The following is a 16290-nucleotide window of genomic DNA, read 5'->3' on the forward strand; positions in this document are numbered from 1 at the left end:
GAAGAATAGCAACAAAAAAAGCACATGACGACGAGACCGGTAATTTAGCTCAGTCACATTAAAAAAACAACAACAAAAAAACTAAACACCACTGTTTTATAGTATTAACATCAACATTTTGAATATGAATGTAAGAAACGACCTAATCGTTTGCATTTTAAATAGTAATTTCTAAAACTCCTGAAGGGTTGGATCTTATATTCTCCTATGCTCAATAAAGCATCATTTTAAGAATAACTCTAAACCATAGAAACTGGAAGTATAATTATAGTTTATAAGGTAAAGATCTAGATTATCTAAGGAATACACAGAGGCTGTACTTATGGCAATAACAGCAGCTCTAAACCTCAGAGTTAATGCCGGGGGTCTTAATTCTGCACTGGCAACACACACAAAGGCAAATGTTCACAGTTATTAATGCTAAGCACTTTAAATTACAAATAAAAGAGGCAAAGAGAGTTTTAAATGTCAACTCTAACTTGTCTTTATTTGGTTTATATATCAACTCTAATTTGTCTTTGAGAGTGAGCAATCCCAGTAAAACAAGGTTTTTAGTTGTTTTATTAGATCCCAGTAAATCACAGCTTTACTGGCATTGCTCGCATGCCAAATGATGCTGGCTCTCTGCTCCAAACTTGAACAATTAACGACCACTCATGGTAGGAATAGTAGAAAAAAAATGCTTTGAATACTGCTCTTATTTCTTGTGATATTGCAGTTCAGAAAAAACAAAACACAAAACAACAACAAAAAAATCGGATTTGCCAAAAATCAAAGGTTTACAAAATCAAAAATTTTACAAAATCAAAAAATTTGATTGGCGCACCTTTTTTATTTCATTGTTGATATTCTTCATGAATTAAGAAAATTGAAAGTTAGCTATTTTGTCATTGAGTGCTGCATCTAGAAATGACAAGAATTAAAAGGAAACTGTATTTTCTATTTTATTTATTATCTTTTCATTCAAATGGCATTTTTCAAGCAAAGAAAGACTTTGAGTAGATAATATTAACTTTCAGCAAAGTTGATCTGATTTCTCACTCTGAACTTGCTTAACAACAGCTACGGCGGTTTGGATATTTTGTTATTAACAATTAGTGTGTTATTGTTAATAAAAGATAAAGATAATTAAAAATGTCAGTTCTGTATTCATATTGCTTTTTGAAAAAATAATTGTAAAACCCTACTTTACACTAAGTGACTCTTCTCTCTCACACAGTGTGACAGCGTCTCTTTTACTAAAATGAATGCAAGACCACACTATTTTGAAATTTATAAATGATATAGTTCCCGGAGAGAAACGAGAATTTGCCGAAAACGGTATCAGCAAGTTAAAAGAGATCAGAGAGCTCGGATCAGCGCATCTCTAGATAAGAAGTGAAAACAAAGTATTAACCGGCCGAGCGAAGCAAGAGAGAAGACACAATCAGTCCATTTTACTGGATATCCTCTACTGAAACCACACTCTCTCTCTCTTGCCGAGAGGTGTGTCTGCTGAATGGGACACTGTGAGTGGAATGTATGCAAAGCATGCCTATATTTATCCCTCTAAACATGAGATTTGGTATCTGCCAAAAATATCCATTGACATTTCTTTAGTTACATCCCAGATACGTTTAGTTTTTGTCAGCAGAAGAGGAGCAGCATGGCACTCTTATGAACGGAATACAATTAAAACTTCGTAATTTCATTCTAAATGAAATACCGCCCGTTATATATGACAATGTGATTGTTCACGGAACAAAACTGCTTAAACGTCTTTAAGAAAAATGATTTGAAAACTTGCATCTATTATAAGTTGATGTGTAAAAGCGACTGCAAATATTTCAGATCAATAACATCAGTTTTCATACACTCAAACATAGCTTCGGCAAAGTTAAAGATAATTGCCTAACGAAGAGATACTTAAGATTAAGCCATGAAAATACACCCCGGTAGAGCGCAACTTAAATGTGGAAATCAATGTAGCCCAGTGATGGGGATGGTTAACAAGTGTAATTTACTGAGTCGGTGTCAAATTATCAATAGCTGCAACCTCAGGAGAAGATATTGAGTTCTCCCACTCTGTCTGGAGGCTGCCTCTCTCTCGCTTGAAAAAAAAACAAAAAAAATAAAAAAACTGGGAAAACTATTTTGAGATTGTGTAAATGATAGCTTTTTGCACAGATTGGAGACAATTTTTGCAACACAAAGCAATGTTTTCATTGCTGAGGAAGGGAAGCTTTGGTTTCTCTCCCTTCTTTAAATCAAACTCTCTCAAACGAGCAACGACGGAACAACCCTGCGTGACCCCGACCGCCTAAAGCCCGACATGCTTCGGTGCAAAACACGTGCAGAAGCGGTGTCACCGCTCCTGTTGGGTGGCAGGACTCCCACTGTCACAGTGCGAATTAGCTGGCACTAATTCGCGGAGCTTATTACGAGGGCTGAAAACACACAGAGTCGACAGCTCTCGTGTCAGCCCCGGTGTGAACTGGAGTCTCCTGAACCTCCAGTGGTCTCAAACTTGCGGGCTGTAGGACTCTTCACACTCCTGTACAGCAATCATATGAGTGACCTCAACAAACAGACTGTTTTTCCATCAGCATCACATGGAGATGCTTCGGAAAACAGAGAGAGAGAACCGCAATCATCTGATCAACCCCTCTAGCACACACATAAACACAGTCATATTATACTTCCTGGATTTTTTATGTTTTTTTTTTTCCACATTTGACCTGTCAAGCCAATCAAGCAAAATCAGGAGGAATGAAAGCACATGGGAGGAAGGCATGTGGAAATTCTCCGCATAAAGAAAATGTTTGACATGATAGACCAGAACTGTAAAAAATAAAATAACCTAGAACTAATGCTAAAAATATTTACCGCTTATCTGAACCTGTCATTATTATTATTTTTAGAACTAAAGTCAGTGTCATCTGTGAAGACTTTCTTGCATGCCCAAATGAGGAAAAACCACGCTAAAGTTTTCAAGTAATGTTCCAGACCATTTCCCCTCATGGGGGGGAAAAAAGCCTGCTTCTGAAATAATAAATAGGCTCACTGGTTGTCAGAAATACAGCCTGTGATCGAATTGTCCTCCCATTGCCTACATGTACCTGCTGCGCTGAAGTCCTGTTTGAAATTATATTCACATCTTTGGTTGTTCTGCTAACTTTGCCACGCTGCACACAGAAACTGGTGCACAGATGCTGCACACTGCACTGATCGACATGGACCGCCATTGATTTCAGCCTGGGGTCATCAGGCATGCAGCCGGCGGATGCTAACATTCACAGCTCATTATTGCAATTTCCTTAACCATTAAGAATGCTGGATGACTGTATTGATTTTATTACACACGTTTCAGCTGAATATGACTATGCTTACGACGTTAACGGCTAATTTTCTATGAATCAGTGACTGAACAAGCATCACAAAGAAAAAAAAAAACTGATGGACAGCGTATAGTTGGCAGTAAGTTGGGTTCGAAAACAGATTTGTATTAGACCGGCAAATCCAGCAACTCAGAATTCACTCTGAAGGCAGGAGTCCCCAGAGTCACCAGGAAGGTTTCAGAGGGGGACGGGTCACTGATGACCCCGCAGTGCCGAACAAAAACAAAAAACCTACAATAGAAATTCAGGAGTCTTCATATGTTATCATCCGGTATGGGCCCAGAGGTTAAGAGGACAACGAGTCTCGAACTCACACAGAGCAAGAAAAGGGTTGGATCCTGTTCACTGTGGTCATAAAAGGATAAGCATGGTTGGCGCCAGGGCTGCGTGTTATGAAGAAGAAATGTGATTGCATTGGTGAATGTTGCGATAATAATAAGACTCATAATAAATAATTCAAGTACTCATAATGTCTTTATGTTTCAGGTCCTTAGCAAATATGGACCCCACATTATAAGTACATAAAAATTCGCTATAACTACCTTGATAACAAGGATTTATTCAAAAAGTTGATTTGGGTTGACGTCACCTATTTTGGCATTGAAACAACACAGATTTTTTTTTTTTAATCTTAGTTTCTGGAACATGCTCCATAAAAAAGCAAGAATTCCCAAATACCTCACAGATATAGTATCTAAATAATTAGCAAACTCGTATGTTCAGAAATGGTACTCCACAAGTTTTTGTTGTAACGAGTGTTAAGCTACTGTTGCCTTTTTAGCATCTTGTAACAGTTATCCCATTTTCACCTGACCTCTGACGTTAAAAAAAGGCTTTTCCATCTACACAGCTGCTGGCTTTTATGTTTTTCTCTGAACATTATGTACAGTTAAGAGACACTTATGTGTAAAAGTCCCATTAGATCACTTTATGATGTAGGTATACCACTGGGCATTAAAATCAATGACATATTTAAAGTAACTTTTATCTCCTTTCTTTCCCCTTTCAATGCCGGGTTTGAACTTCAGCACACTTTCCTGCAGTTCAATGCATGGATTCATTGAGCAGGTGAACAGGCGTATCAAATAAAGTGTCCATTTAGTGCGTATTCTAAAACACAGTTGATCATGGCCTGATTTTTGTTGATTGTTTCCATTTTGTTTTGAGCAAAATTCAAGATTCAGTAGAATTTGTCCAAACTCCGTGACTGATGTGACAAATTTAAAAATCATTCCAAAGAAACTTGGCGGATCTTGACGTAAAAATGCAGCCTCGTGTTCTGCTGCCTCTTAAACAAACTACACACACACAGAGGGGAAAGCTTTGTGGCATAGTTAGGAGAGTAATTACATTTGTCACAGTAAAAGGAAGACGACGAGGGAGGCAGGAAGTCACTTACAGACAGGGTACAATGACATATTGAATCAGATAAATGTAAGCGATCCAAAATGTCGATCAAGAAAAAGCTGGAAACGGATGTGATCTTTAACGGCCAGCGGGGTTGGAAACAAACGTTTCTGGCAGTATGACAAAGCAGGTGTGCAACAGCCTAAGCCGGTAAGACACAGTCATCCTTGCTTTCTGCTGGGTGCTCTGCAGTCGCAGCGTTTCCAGGAACACATTAACTGGCTGCAAAGTGCACCATCATGTTTTCTAACCACATTTTGCTTATAATCCTCTGGCTCCGGCATACACTTTTGCCCTGTGCAACTCCACTGAATCAAAGAAATTAACTTAGTGCCCATGAAGCTACATAGTTAATAATACACGCTGCCCGTCACTGATTGAGAACATGACGCAGATCTGAAGACAAACAAGCTTTACAGTTTACAGACGCAATGTTTTCTAACAGGAACTGGCAGGGTGCAGCCAAAACATAACAGCTGCACTTTGCCCTGCAACATTTATAACCGACATATTTTATTTCATGTGACAGAAACATCTTGCTTTTAAGTGCAACTGTTTGTTTTTGTAAAAGAAAGCTGATTATTAAAATTATTTTTGACACAGATGTTTGTTCAGAAGCGTCACATCAATTATTAACGTAGCACAGTCTGAGTGCGTAAAGGTCAGCGAGAACATGGCATACCAACATAAGGCGGCTCACATTGTCCGTTTCACGCATAATTATCTTTAGTGACACGTTACAGCAGTCGTCTTAATCACAGATTCCTTTTAGACTGATCTGATCACTGATCATCAGTGACTAAACACCTTACTTTAAAATGCCTGAGCTGATCTAATATCTATTTTGCAGCTACTTCTACAAACAAAGTCACATGCATATGATTGGCCCGATGGGAAAATTCTAGTCTTACGTGTAAAATCATAATAATAATTATAATGGATTTTGTGCTCCTTGATGTGTTCAAACATGGATGCCGCAGGTTCACGTAACTTGAACTCTAAAGGGTGAACGATTTCAATAAAGAACCACTGACTTGAAACAATATCAAGTTGCCGACTGATTGTGGAGGAGCAGAGGCCTTTTAATTTGTACTGGTGGTTTGGAAACTTTACAGGCCAGATTTGTTACCTGCATTGTCAGAATTATTAGTGGATAGTCAGAGGACAGAAAACAAAAGTTTTGCCAAAATTGCTGTGATCCAATTGTATGTAAGCAGTTATGAAGCCTCTAAAACCATTGGTGGTCCTAATTTGGGTATCGAATGCTTTGAGATTACTTTCAGGCCTTAATAAACAAGAATGGGTTTACATTAGAAACCTGAAAGAAACATCATCTGTGTCTAATGGTAAAGAGTGTTTTCATGGAAAAACCCAAACCAAAACAATTGGAAAAAAAAAAAAAAAAAAACTGCATTAAATTATAACAGGCAGGAATAACTCCATCTTACATCGTGGCAACATTAAGCTGAACTAAGCTGCATATTTTTTCATGACTTTAATCGATTAATAACCAATTACACCCTTACAAACCAATTAAAATCGGCAACGTAGTTCAGCTATAGTTCTCATGGTGCGGCTCCCTTTCACAGAAAACACTGCAACTAATGAACTAGAAAACAGCTTTTAACGATCCCACTTATGATATGTCGAAACATAAACACCTTTAAACTATTTCCATAAATTCATTTGTGCTCTCTGAGCAGCGAAGAGGCGTTCATTTGCATGCAAACTCACAGCAGCAGGAACCTTTTAACAGACTTTCAAGCAGTGTCAAAACTAGTTTGATAAAGGAGCAGCTTAAAAAAAAAAGAAAAAAAGATATATATATATATATATATATATATATATATATATATATATATATATATATATATATCTTTTTTTTCAGGACATATATTACTTTTACAGTCTGACTGATTAGTTTAATAATCCAGGCCAGGATTAAAAAAAAGATCAGGTACTCAGAGAGGAAGCTAATCTCAAATCACTTCACACTCTCATTATTGAAGTGGCACTTCTTTCTCCTCACTGCTGTTCACGTCGTCGACTTCCTTCCTTCAGGCCACAAGAGGACACGCACAACAATATCTGTGCCTTTCCCCGCCCACCCCCCAAACTCCAACCAAGCTCTCGTCTCAGGCCAAACACCCACACCGTGACCTCGCCGCCACCACACTCGGCAGCCTCCTCTCTGAGGCACAACACAAACTGTGCCAAACGTAAACACAGCGGTGCCAATAAAAACCAAAGGAAGTCCGCTGAGGTCACATGTTAAGTCTTCCAGGGTCACGGGGTAAAACTAGTTCCCTTCTTTCGGGTCAGCAGTAAATAACGGCTCCGCCGCTGCGGCAGTCAGAGGAGGACAGCGCTGCGCGATGTCCATGTCGAAAGCACAAATGAGGCACTGTTTAACATGCACGTCGTGAGGAGAAATGGGAAACCACGCGCCGATTGAGAAATGCAGGGCGGAGTTGTGACGAGGGGTGGTGGGATCAAGACGACCAAGAAGCACTTTTAACGTCTTACTTTGCCAACTCCGTATTGCAATACAGCGCCTGGCATTTTGTTGCATCAATATGGCCTCTACTAATTTCTTGGGAAATCCAAAGACACGCCATGAACAGTTCACATCTTCTATTTGTTAAGACAAGAAGAACTCTCATTTTACTTTCTCTGACTAGGCTATTGTTGTCTTTCTTGCAATCAAAATTTCAGGAATGACTGCTACATAAGACCCCCAACTATACCCAATTTTTGTCAGCTTTTGACTCAATTGGGTTAAAACTGATGTAGATCAATGCTTTAAAAGGATAGCTCTGATGATTTCAGATCAGGTTTTGTCAAATTAGTAGATGAATGTCATATTTTATTGGCTGTATAAAAAAAACACACAATATCCTCAGAGTAGTGAGCGACTCAAATGGAAAATGCAGTCAGTGGGGTATTATTTTTTAAATAAAATACATCTACATTTATCACAAGACCTTAAAGATGGCCGCTGTTCTCTCTGCCAAATAGCTTCAGTGTTAGATTAGGATAATTTTCAAACAACTACAAGTCCTGGTAAATTGCAGAAACGTACCATCTTCTCTTTGTGACCTGTACTTGCAGTTGAGGCAAACATTGTGGTGGGTCTGGCTGCCTTCTACTAGAGGGAGAAATCCGGCATTCCCCTGACTTTCATTACATGATAGTGAAAATACCGACAAGGCAAAAACAAAGATAGGAAAACAATAACAAGATATGAACAACAAAATGTGTCTGCTAGGCATGTGTGTGTGTGTGTGTGTGTGTGTGTATGTGTGTGCTCAAGTGTGTACAGAATTGGAGGAAAAAGCTGCCTGCAGAAAACCGGTAATCAGCATCACAGAGGGGATAGGAGGCTGATATCACCACAATACTCATGTCAGGAAGTTGCCTCTCACATTCACAGTCATGGACACAACATGCAGCAGTGCAGGGGACACTGACGGCACGGGCAACCGACGTTTGGACCTGCTGCCATCCCAAAGCCAGCAGCCCTCGGCCCGCCGCCCGAAACCCCTGCAGAGCTGAACATACATAACCTCAACCAGCGACCACAATGTCAGATCCAGACTTCACTGAGTTGCCACAACTGACCCCTGGAACAGCTCAGGCTATATATACACTGCTCACATTTTCAATTCCATTGCATGAAAGAATACCTGCACTTAGAGTGAACTGTTGATTCACAACTAGCAGGGGGATAAAGCTGTTAGCCTCACCCAGTTTACTGTAAAAGATGAATGTTGTTCAATGGGAGGAAATCAATTACTTGAATCGTATAACTGTGTAGATTAATATGTGCTAATATTGAGTTGTATTGCATAAATAGTTTTACAAGATATTTAAAATCTACTAAAACCACTGTTAGACTCTACCTTTTAGCTTCCCATTGCTCTTGGGATTTATAAAGTATCACAGGTACGACGACATTGACACCTTGTTATATTTACATCCAAGACGAACACGTAAGATTTTGAAGTCAGTTTTCAAAAATACACAGAATATTTCTTAGCTCCACTTTTCCACAGCGTTAACTTAAAAAGCACTCAACTCGTGACCTATTCAGAGATTTATTGCTGAGGCTACACTCATCACTCTGGCAACGTAGAAAAAAATTCAACATGGATCTTTTTAACATGTGATTAAAGGCCTGACTTGTTCACTCCCCTTTGGCCCATGCTTATGTTGTTACAAATCAGTGCAAACGGGCAATTTGCATTTAAGGAATGGCTCTTTCTTAGATTTATCCCTACAGAATAAAGCAAAGCTTTGTCTCTGAACTCCACCATTGTGTAGATTTATGTCAATGTGGAGTAGGGAGTGGGCTGCATAATGGCATTGTTAATAGAGGAAATATTTTGGAGGATATGGATGCGAAACAAATTTGAACCAGGTGTTCACAATTATGAGACAACCTGATACAAGTGAATGCCCCAATCAATGCTCAGTGGTTGAAATCGATCAACCAGTGATCCGAAGGTAAAATGGTAAAGTATCGCACGTCTTCTGTTGTTCATCTTATAACCAAACATCTAGTGACGAGTTCTTTTATGCAGTAAAATTCAGATTTCTTAAAAAAAAAAAAAAAAAAAAAACTCCTTTAATTTAGCTTTAATTTCACCAGAAATAATTTTAGTGAGTGACAAAAACAGCTGACAGGTCTCCAAATATTTTATTCAACGTAATAAGTTAGCTTGATTTTTGTAGAAAAGACCTTCAGAGAGCTAACCACACACAGGGTCTCGCATGTTTGTTGAAAATTGTTGGAAGTTTCGGCTTAATAAAAGATGAATATCCTGTGTTGTACTTGATATTTTTTATTTTAACACGATTTTAGATCTGTTAGTGACTTTCTTGCCCAAAATAATTAAAAGAGTGTTCAGCCAAACAAATCTGTCCCATTCTTGAATTACAGCCATGGACCCAATACATACCACAACAAGGGCTAAAAACGACTTGTGGCCCACACTTTAGACAGTCCTGGGTTACAGGTATATGCTTTGATTGAACAAAGTTGAACAAAATTCAAACGGTTTTACAAATGGTATAGTTCTTGAAAAGAAAATCAGAATTGGGTCAAAAGATTAGATAAGTCTAGTTCTTGCAGGAAAATGTCAGAAACAAATGCATAGAAGAATTTGGAGTTCGCCCTGCAATCGGTGGATTGCCGCTTGGTTTCCCGGTCCGCCTGACTCGTTTGTGTCCCTGGGAAAGACGCTTCACCTGCCTCGCCTGCGGGTGTTGGTTATAAGGGCTGATGGTGCAAAATTGCAGCCTCAATTCTGTCAGACTCCATGGCAGCTGTAGCTACAATCCAGTAGCTTGTCATGATCATCAGCACGCCTCTTGGTCATATTATTTCACCTCACAGTTATCAAGCAATTATCAACATCTGCAAGTTCATCAAAAAAAAAAAAAGTCAACCATCATCTCAGGATGATAAGGTAGCAGAGGTTGTTAATGAGTAAAGAACAGGATAATGGGTTTTAATTATTGACTTGTACCATCGTCTCAACGCAACAACCTTTGTAAAAGCTTTAGAACCAACATGACCTGCTGACACCGGAGCTTTTATCCTCGCAGACAACCAATTTTCATAGTAAGCCGTCTCCTGCATTCTAATACTTGCTCTCTGCCTCTCAGGTCAGTCAGCATCTTTTATACATCCGTGAGACAATGGAGTTGCATTACTGGAGCAGCATCTCATTTCAATGTTAACGCAGGAACCATTAAGCCTAATTATGCGCCTTCCCTTATGGCAACCTCCCAATCCCCTCTTAAAACTCTAAGAACAGCTAGCAATTGTTTATAGAGAGCTTGTTTGTCTCATATCTCCCCAGCAAACCTCTTCTGGGATTTAACAGAAACAATTACAAAGAAAAAATAGAATATCTCATTCATAAGAGATTTAATAGTTGTTCACGGTCTTCTTTTCAGGTTCGAGTCCTTATCGGCAAATAAAAATATGTTTGTACCCCGTTTGCCACATATCAATAGTGCTCTTGAAATAGTCTTTGTAACGACTATGCTGATCGTCATATGAGAATGTGGGTGTGCGCGTGGTTTGACCAGCGGACACAAGAGTCTCTCTTTCTCCCGAGCACACACGTATTAGCGCAGCGCGCACAAACACACTCGGCCGAGGATGTTTCCCTCAGAGATTAAAGCGACTTAGTGGCTTAAAATGACAGTTAATGAGAAGACAGATGATCTGTAGGGAAGCGAGTGAAAATAAAAAAAACAAAATCCCCACCCGCTTTAGCCGTCATGAGAATGCAGCACGCAGGCGTGGGGCGAGGGGAGGGAGACTAGTTAAAGAGAGGGTGAGGAAAAAAGTGACTATCCAGGAGAAAATGAGGAAACAGATTATTAAGAAGTGAGTAAAATTACGTGGAGGAAGAGAGGGCAAGGTGGAGAGCAGTGCATTAACTATTAATATCCAACACCTCTACAATCTGAGCCCAATGTTGCTCTTTATAACTTTGAATGCTGGACGAGGAAGCCTTCAATGGACGACTGCTCCGCAGAAAACTTTAAGGTCTTTGTCATGCTTGCCGCTTTTTTAACACTTTCAGTCTGCTGATTTAGTTTTAGAACCGCTGTATTGTTGACAGCAGGGTCAGTGAGGGGAGCCACCTGGGACTGTGGATGGTCCTCTGTACTCCAGCTATGTAGCCATCCCAGCAGCTAATACCATGCACAATCAACCCAACTGGTTAAATGCCACTTTTGAGGGGGCTATCGGTGGCACCATGATACCACGTTATCATTTTACCTTCAGATCTTCCTTTGTACTTGGGATATATTTAACAAGATGTTTGAACATTGAAACGAAAGCATCATTGGATGAAACTCCCGTGACTCTGGAAAACATTGGATTAACAAAGAACACATGGTCGTGTTCTATACCCCAAATTGAGAGGATTTTACCTTTGTGATATGGTACATTGTTCCATCAGAAATTGGGTACATTGTGGCCATAAAATAATGGAAATGAGGAGTATCAATACTCATGTCCTTCACTTGGTAGCAAGTATGGATTCATACTGTACTTCGGAATTGAGACTCATCAGACCGGGCAACGTTTTTCCATCCTGGTACTGTTGGGCTTGTGAGAGTTGTATCCCCAGTTTCCCATTTTCAGCTTAAAGGAGAGTTAACCAGTGTGGTCATCTGCTGCTGTAGCCCACCGGTTTCAAGGCTCAGCATGGCTCCTCTTCCATTTTGTTTTCACTCTACCATTTCAAACCAGTTTGAAAATAATCTCGGACATCAACAAAGCATCCTCACACAAGATATTTCTTATATTTGGAACCTTCTCTGTAAACCCAAGAACGTTTCTATGTGTTTATATAGTAGGCAGACCAGCTTATAAAGCACTAACAACCACATTGCATTCAATTATTTAAATCCTCCTTCCATCTTAACCATGTTTGCTTCCATGTAACAAGTTAATAAGCTATTTTCCTTTAAAGAGCCACTAAACAGGTATCTAATAAAATGCCAGGTGAGTGTATGTTGAGTTGAAATGACACTGAACAAACAGTGGTGGAGAAGGTGTTGAGTTATAGCATCTCAGCGTAGTACTCCAGCTGCAGTTTCACAGACAAATGCAATAATAGTGAGGGGAGTCAAAGGGCTTCTTGAAGTGTCCCGACTATGTTGGTCACTTCAATTCATCCAGTTTGTGGATTTACAGAGGTAAACTATTGGTTCACATGTTAGCTGAAAATAACCAAGTTCTGCTAAAATTAGCTATATAAAAGGTGGGAATGTAGGGCTGGTAGACCAAAAACATTAACACGTAAAAAGAATTTCTATCACACAGAAGAAGTAATGAAGACATTTCTACAACTAAAATTAAGAACCTTGGGTGCTAAAAATACAATTCAAACTGAAAACAGTGGCAGTAACCTCAAAGTTTACAGAGAAACCGTTCACTTAAGCTGTTTAGTTTAGACCTAACTCATTCTTACACCTTTTTTCCCCCTCCGACAGCCCATAAATATGAGCGAGTGACCTTCCAGTTACCAGCCCATTTCCCCAAATCTAAATTGATGGAAACAGAGCCATCCAATTACCATGCCTGCCAGGTCAGGAGGGAGCCATCAGCACACAAAAACACACACAATCCATACATGCTTGACTTATTTGTTCAACTTTGCTGCCTACTGCCTAAAACTCACACACAAAGCTGCACATGGAGGCACACAGAGACAGAAATGTGACTGGCCATAGTCGTGACGCCAGATGATGACTGGGTGAACAAGACAAGTGCTGTCAGCTCCACAGTGAGTTGCTGACGAAACACAGAGCAGCCCCCACCGGATATACAGCTCCCCCAAGCTAAAGCACCGACTGGCCGAGACATTTTAGGGGACCCAACGTGTCTGGCTCATACAATAAAATGACACAACAGACAACAAACAGGAGCAGGAACAGGCCTGGTGTAGTTACTCTGCTTGGCAAGATTGGCCTAAAACAGCACGGAAACCCAGCACACATGAAAGCTAGAAATGTGTAGGAAGGTTTAACGTAGGGATATGAAATAATTTCTCAAGCTTTGAAAGGCTATAGCTCAACTGCAAGTCAGCTACTACTAAATGGCTGTCTACCTAAACAAACCGAAAGCTTGACAATGAGAGCTTAGAAGCAGCCAAGAGATCTGTGATAACTCTCTGGAGGGCCAACGGAGATCCATGGCTCAGGTGGGAGAATCTGTCAACATGACAACAACATAGAGTTATTCAACCATTCTTTCCTCTTTGCTAGAGTGGTAAGAAGAAGGCCGCTGTTGGAGCAAAGCCATAAGAAGTGTTTAAAGTTTGTACGGGGCACCGCAAACATGAGGAAGAAGGTATTGTGTTCAGATAAGAGCAAAATATAACTTTCTGGCCAACATGTAAAACACACTGCACATTAATCTAAACAAATCACTCCCATGCTGACACTTGGTGGTGGCGGCATCATGCTATAGTACAGCGCATCTTTGGTATGGACAAGCAAGCTAGTCATCTTTGACAGGAAGATGGATGAAGCGTATTTTCAGGGAATTTATGGGATAAAACATCTTCATTTACCAGCTTGACGATGACTATAAACATACAACCAGATGGACAATGGGATAGTTTAGATGAAAGCGTAAACATTCATCCATCATCCCATTATCTAACACACTTATCCTTGTGGGTTTGCAAGGGGGGCTGCTCCCTATCCCCAGCAGTCAACGGGTGAGAGGGGGGGAATGCCCTGGACATTCCTACATGTAAACATTCAGGCCTAGATTCAATTGAGGATCAGTATCAAACCTTGAAATTTGATGTCCACAGAAGGGTTTTGGGTAATCTGACTGAACTTTCAGTTATGTTATTTTGCTCAAGTTCATTCAGAACTTGAGCAAAACAGACAAACAGGCAAAAATCTCAATCTCTCAAGATTGCGATTGAGCCACAGATTGAAAATGCAGTGAAAGACGGTTTAATTTTGTGAAGCATATCTGTCAAAAATCACACTACAGTAGACATGCAAGTTATCCTGGTGCTGTAGTAATATTTGGGAAAGTGCTATAAACTGCAAAGTGAAGTTGACATCTTTCTGGCATTATTAGAACACAAACAGGCATTGATGTATTTCGCAGGACATGAAGTAGAATAAGGTATGTCCAGGATCTAGAAATGTTCTGGGTGTGTTGTGTATACAGACAATGTACTTGTCAACAAAGAGTTAGTTCACAACATAGAGAACTCCAGGGGGAGAGACAATAGGTAAGGACCAAAGGCAAAAAAATCTGCTTTGTCTGGTTTGGCTTCTACCTGCTGGGATCAAACGCAGCTGAGAAGAACAGAGTAAAATTAATGGGAGTGACAATGTTCTGTTCAGTGACAGGAAAAGACACAGGCGCGGGTCTACGTGCCGTTCAGAGCGGGATGGCGGAGGCAGCCTGAGCGCGTTGAAGATGCTCAGCATCATAACTCCCTCTTTCCGCGCTGGAAAGTGGAAATTCCGGACAGGAGTATGTAATGACCGAGGTTTTATCAGCTCAAGTGGGAGCGCGCCATGTTGGAGCGCGGACTGCTCGCATCACATCACAACACACGCAAGGAGATATCCCGCTTCTCCCCCTGCCTCCTCGCGTCTCCTCACTCCTCCATCCACAGTCTGCAACCAGTCACCCTCTCTCCTCCGCGCCGTGACGGCCGTACACGGCTTGCTGGCGCCGCGGGAACATTTACCAACAGAGACACCCAGAAACGCTCCTCTTTTCTCGCACAAGCGGATCGATATAACATGATGGAGCATCATAGGCGTTCGTGTAAACATGCCTTCCCGTTACACCTGTCGTGCCGCGTCTGTGCTTCCAAGACATGCAGCAAAACACGGTGGAATATGACATAAATCCTCCTTGAATCTGCTTCTGAATTTTGGAATTATTTGTCCCAGAAGGATGCAGCCTCTCTTGGGATAGACCTTGAATGTGTTCAGCGGCGTCCAAGATGTTTACATGGCCCAAGAAGGCCACACACACACACACACACACGCACACACACACACACACACACACACACACACACACACACACACCGCCAATATGTTTTGTATTTTCAGCCTTCCATCCACCTTCCACCGCTGACATCCAAGTCTGTCCCAACCCACTGATGCTGCCGCACAAGCTAACGAAAACAGGTCACCCACAGGAAAAAAAAAAAAAGAGTAAAAAAAAAAAATCTGGACTTACTCAGTTGCAGATCCCTTTTCCTTCCCGCTCCAGACGTCTTCCAAACTAGCTGTTTTTTTATTTATTTATTGTTATTTATTTCTGGATTCAGAATGGCCAAACACCCCCCTCTCTCTCTCTCCCTCTCTCTCTCCTCCTCCTCCTCCTCCTTTCTTTATTTTTTTTTCCTGTTATAGCCGAGGTGACGCGGCAGGCAGCTCGCGCGCGCAGCCTGACGTTACAATGAGAACCCGACGGCTTCGTCTCGTGCGAAACAGGCGCGCGGTGGACTCGGGAATCTCATGGGCGATAGGGCGTCGTCGGGAGCAGGTTGTGGTTTCGCTTCAGCCAAGAGGGAGAGAGAGAGAGAGAAAGAGAGACAGAGGGAGGCAGACAGAGTGTGAGTGGTATGTGAAGGGGAGCGCAAAGGGGGAAAGGATACGCCTCCCCTGCCGTGTGGAGATAAAGGGGACCCTGGCCGCGCACGCTGATTGAGATACGGTTCCTCCTCTGCTAACGAGGACCGCTGCTGGCTGTCATTCCAGCCCTTATCACATGACGCAAGGAACGGAGGCTGTGTGCTATGAGAGGTGCATCAAAACACATCAAGGCCTTCTTGCATTTTGGAGAGAGCGCCATTCTTCCTTGTTTTCCTGTCCCGCCTCCCCATCTAGTGGCGGTGTTAGGCTCAGTCCCAAGACTCAACCCCGGGCGGTTCCTTTCTGCTGCATTAATAACGCCCATGCTTCGTGTGTGAGGCTTTAG

The 16290-nt window shown here is 41.1% G+C and overlaps 1 protein-coding gene across 2 annotated transcripts in view; it reads right to left on the minus strand.

The window, feature by feature from the left end:
• The window catches only part of palm1b (paralemmin 1b), a 31318-nt gene extending 15392 nt beyond the window's left edge, over positions 1-15926 (minus strand). For both annotated transcript variants that reach the window (XM_088002328.1, XM_014986874.2), the window contains exon 1: positions 15547-15926. The gene's annotated coding sequence lies outside the window, so the exon portion shown is untranslated. The remainder of the gene's footprint in view (positions 1-15546) is intronic.
• Between the last annotated feature and the right edge of the window lie 364 nt (positions 15927-16290).

This window comes from Poecilia mexicana, unplaced genomic scaffold (assembly GCF_051168715.1).
Source record: "Poecilia mexicana isolate PSO_F unplaced genomic scaffold, ASM5116871v1 scaffold_22, whole genome shotgun sequence".
NCBI classification, from domain to species: domain Eukaryota; kingdom Metazoa; phylum Chordata; class Actinopteri; order Cyprinodontiformes; family Poeciliidae; genus Poecilia; species Poecilia mexicana.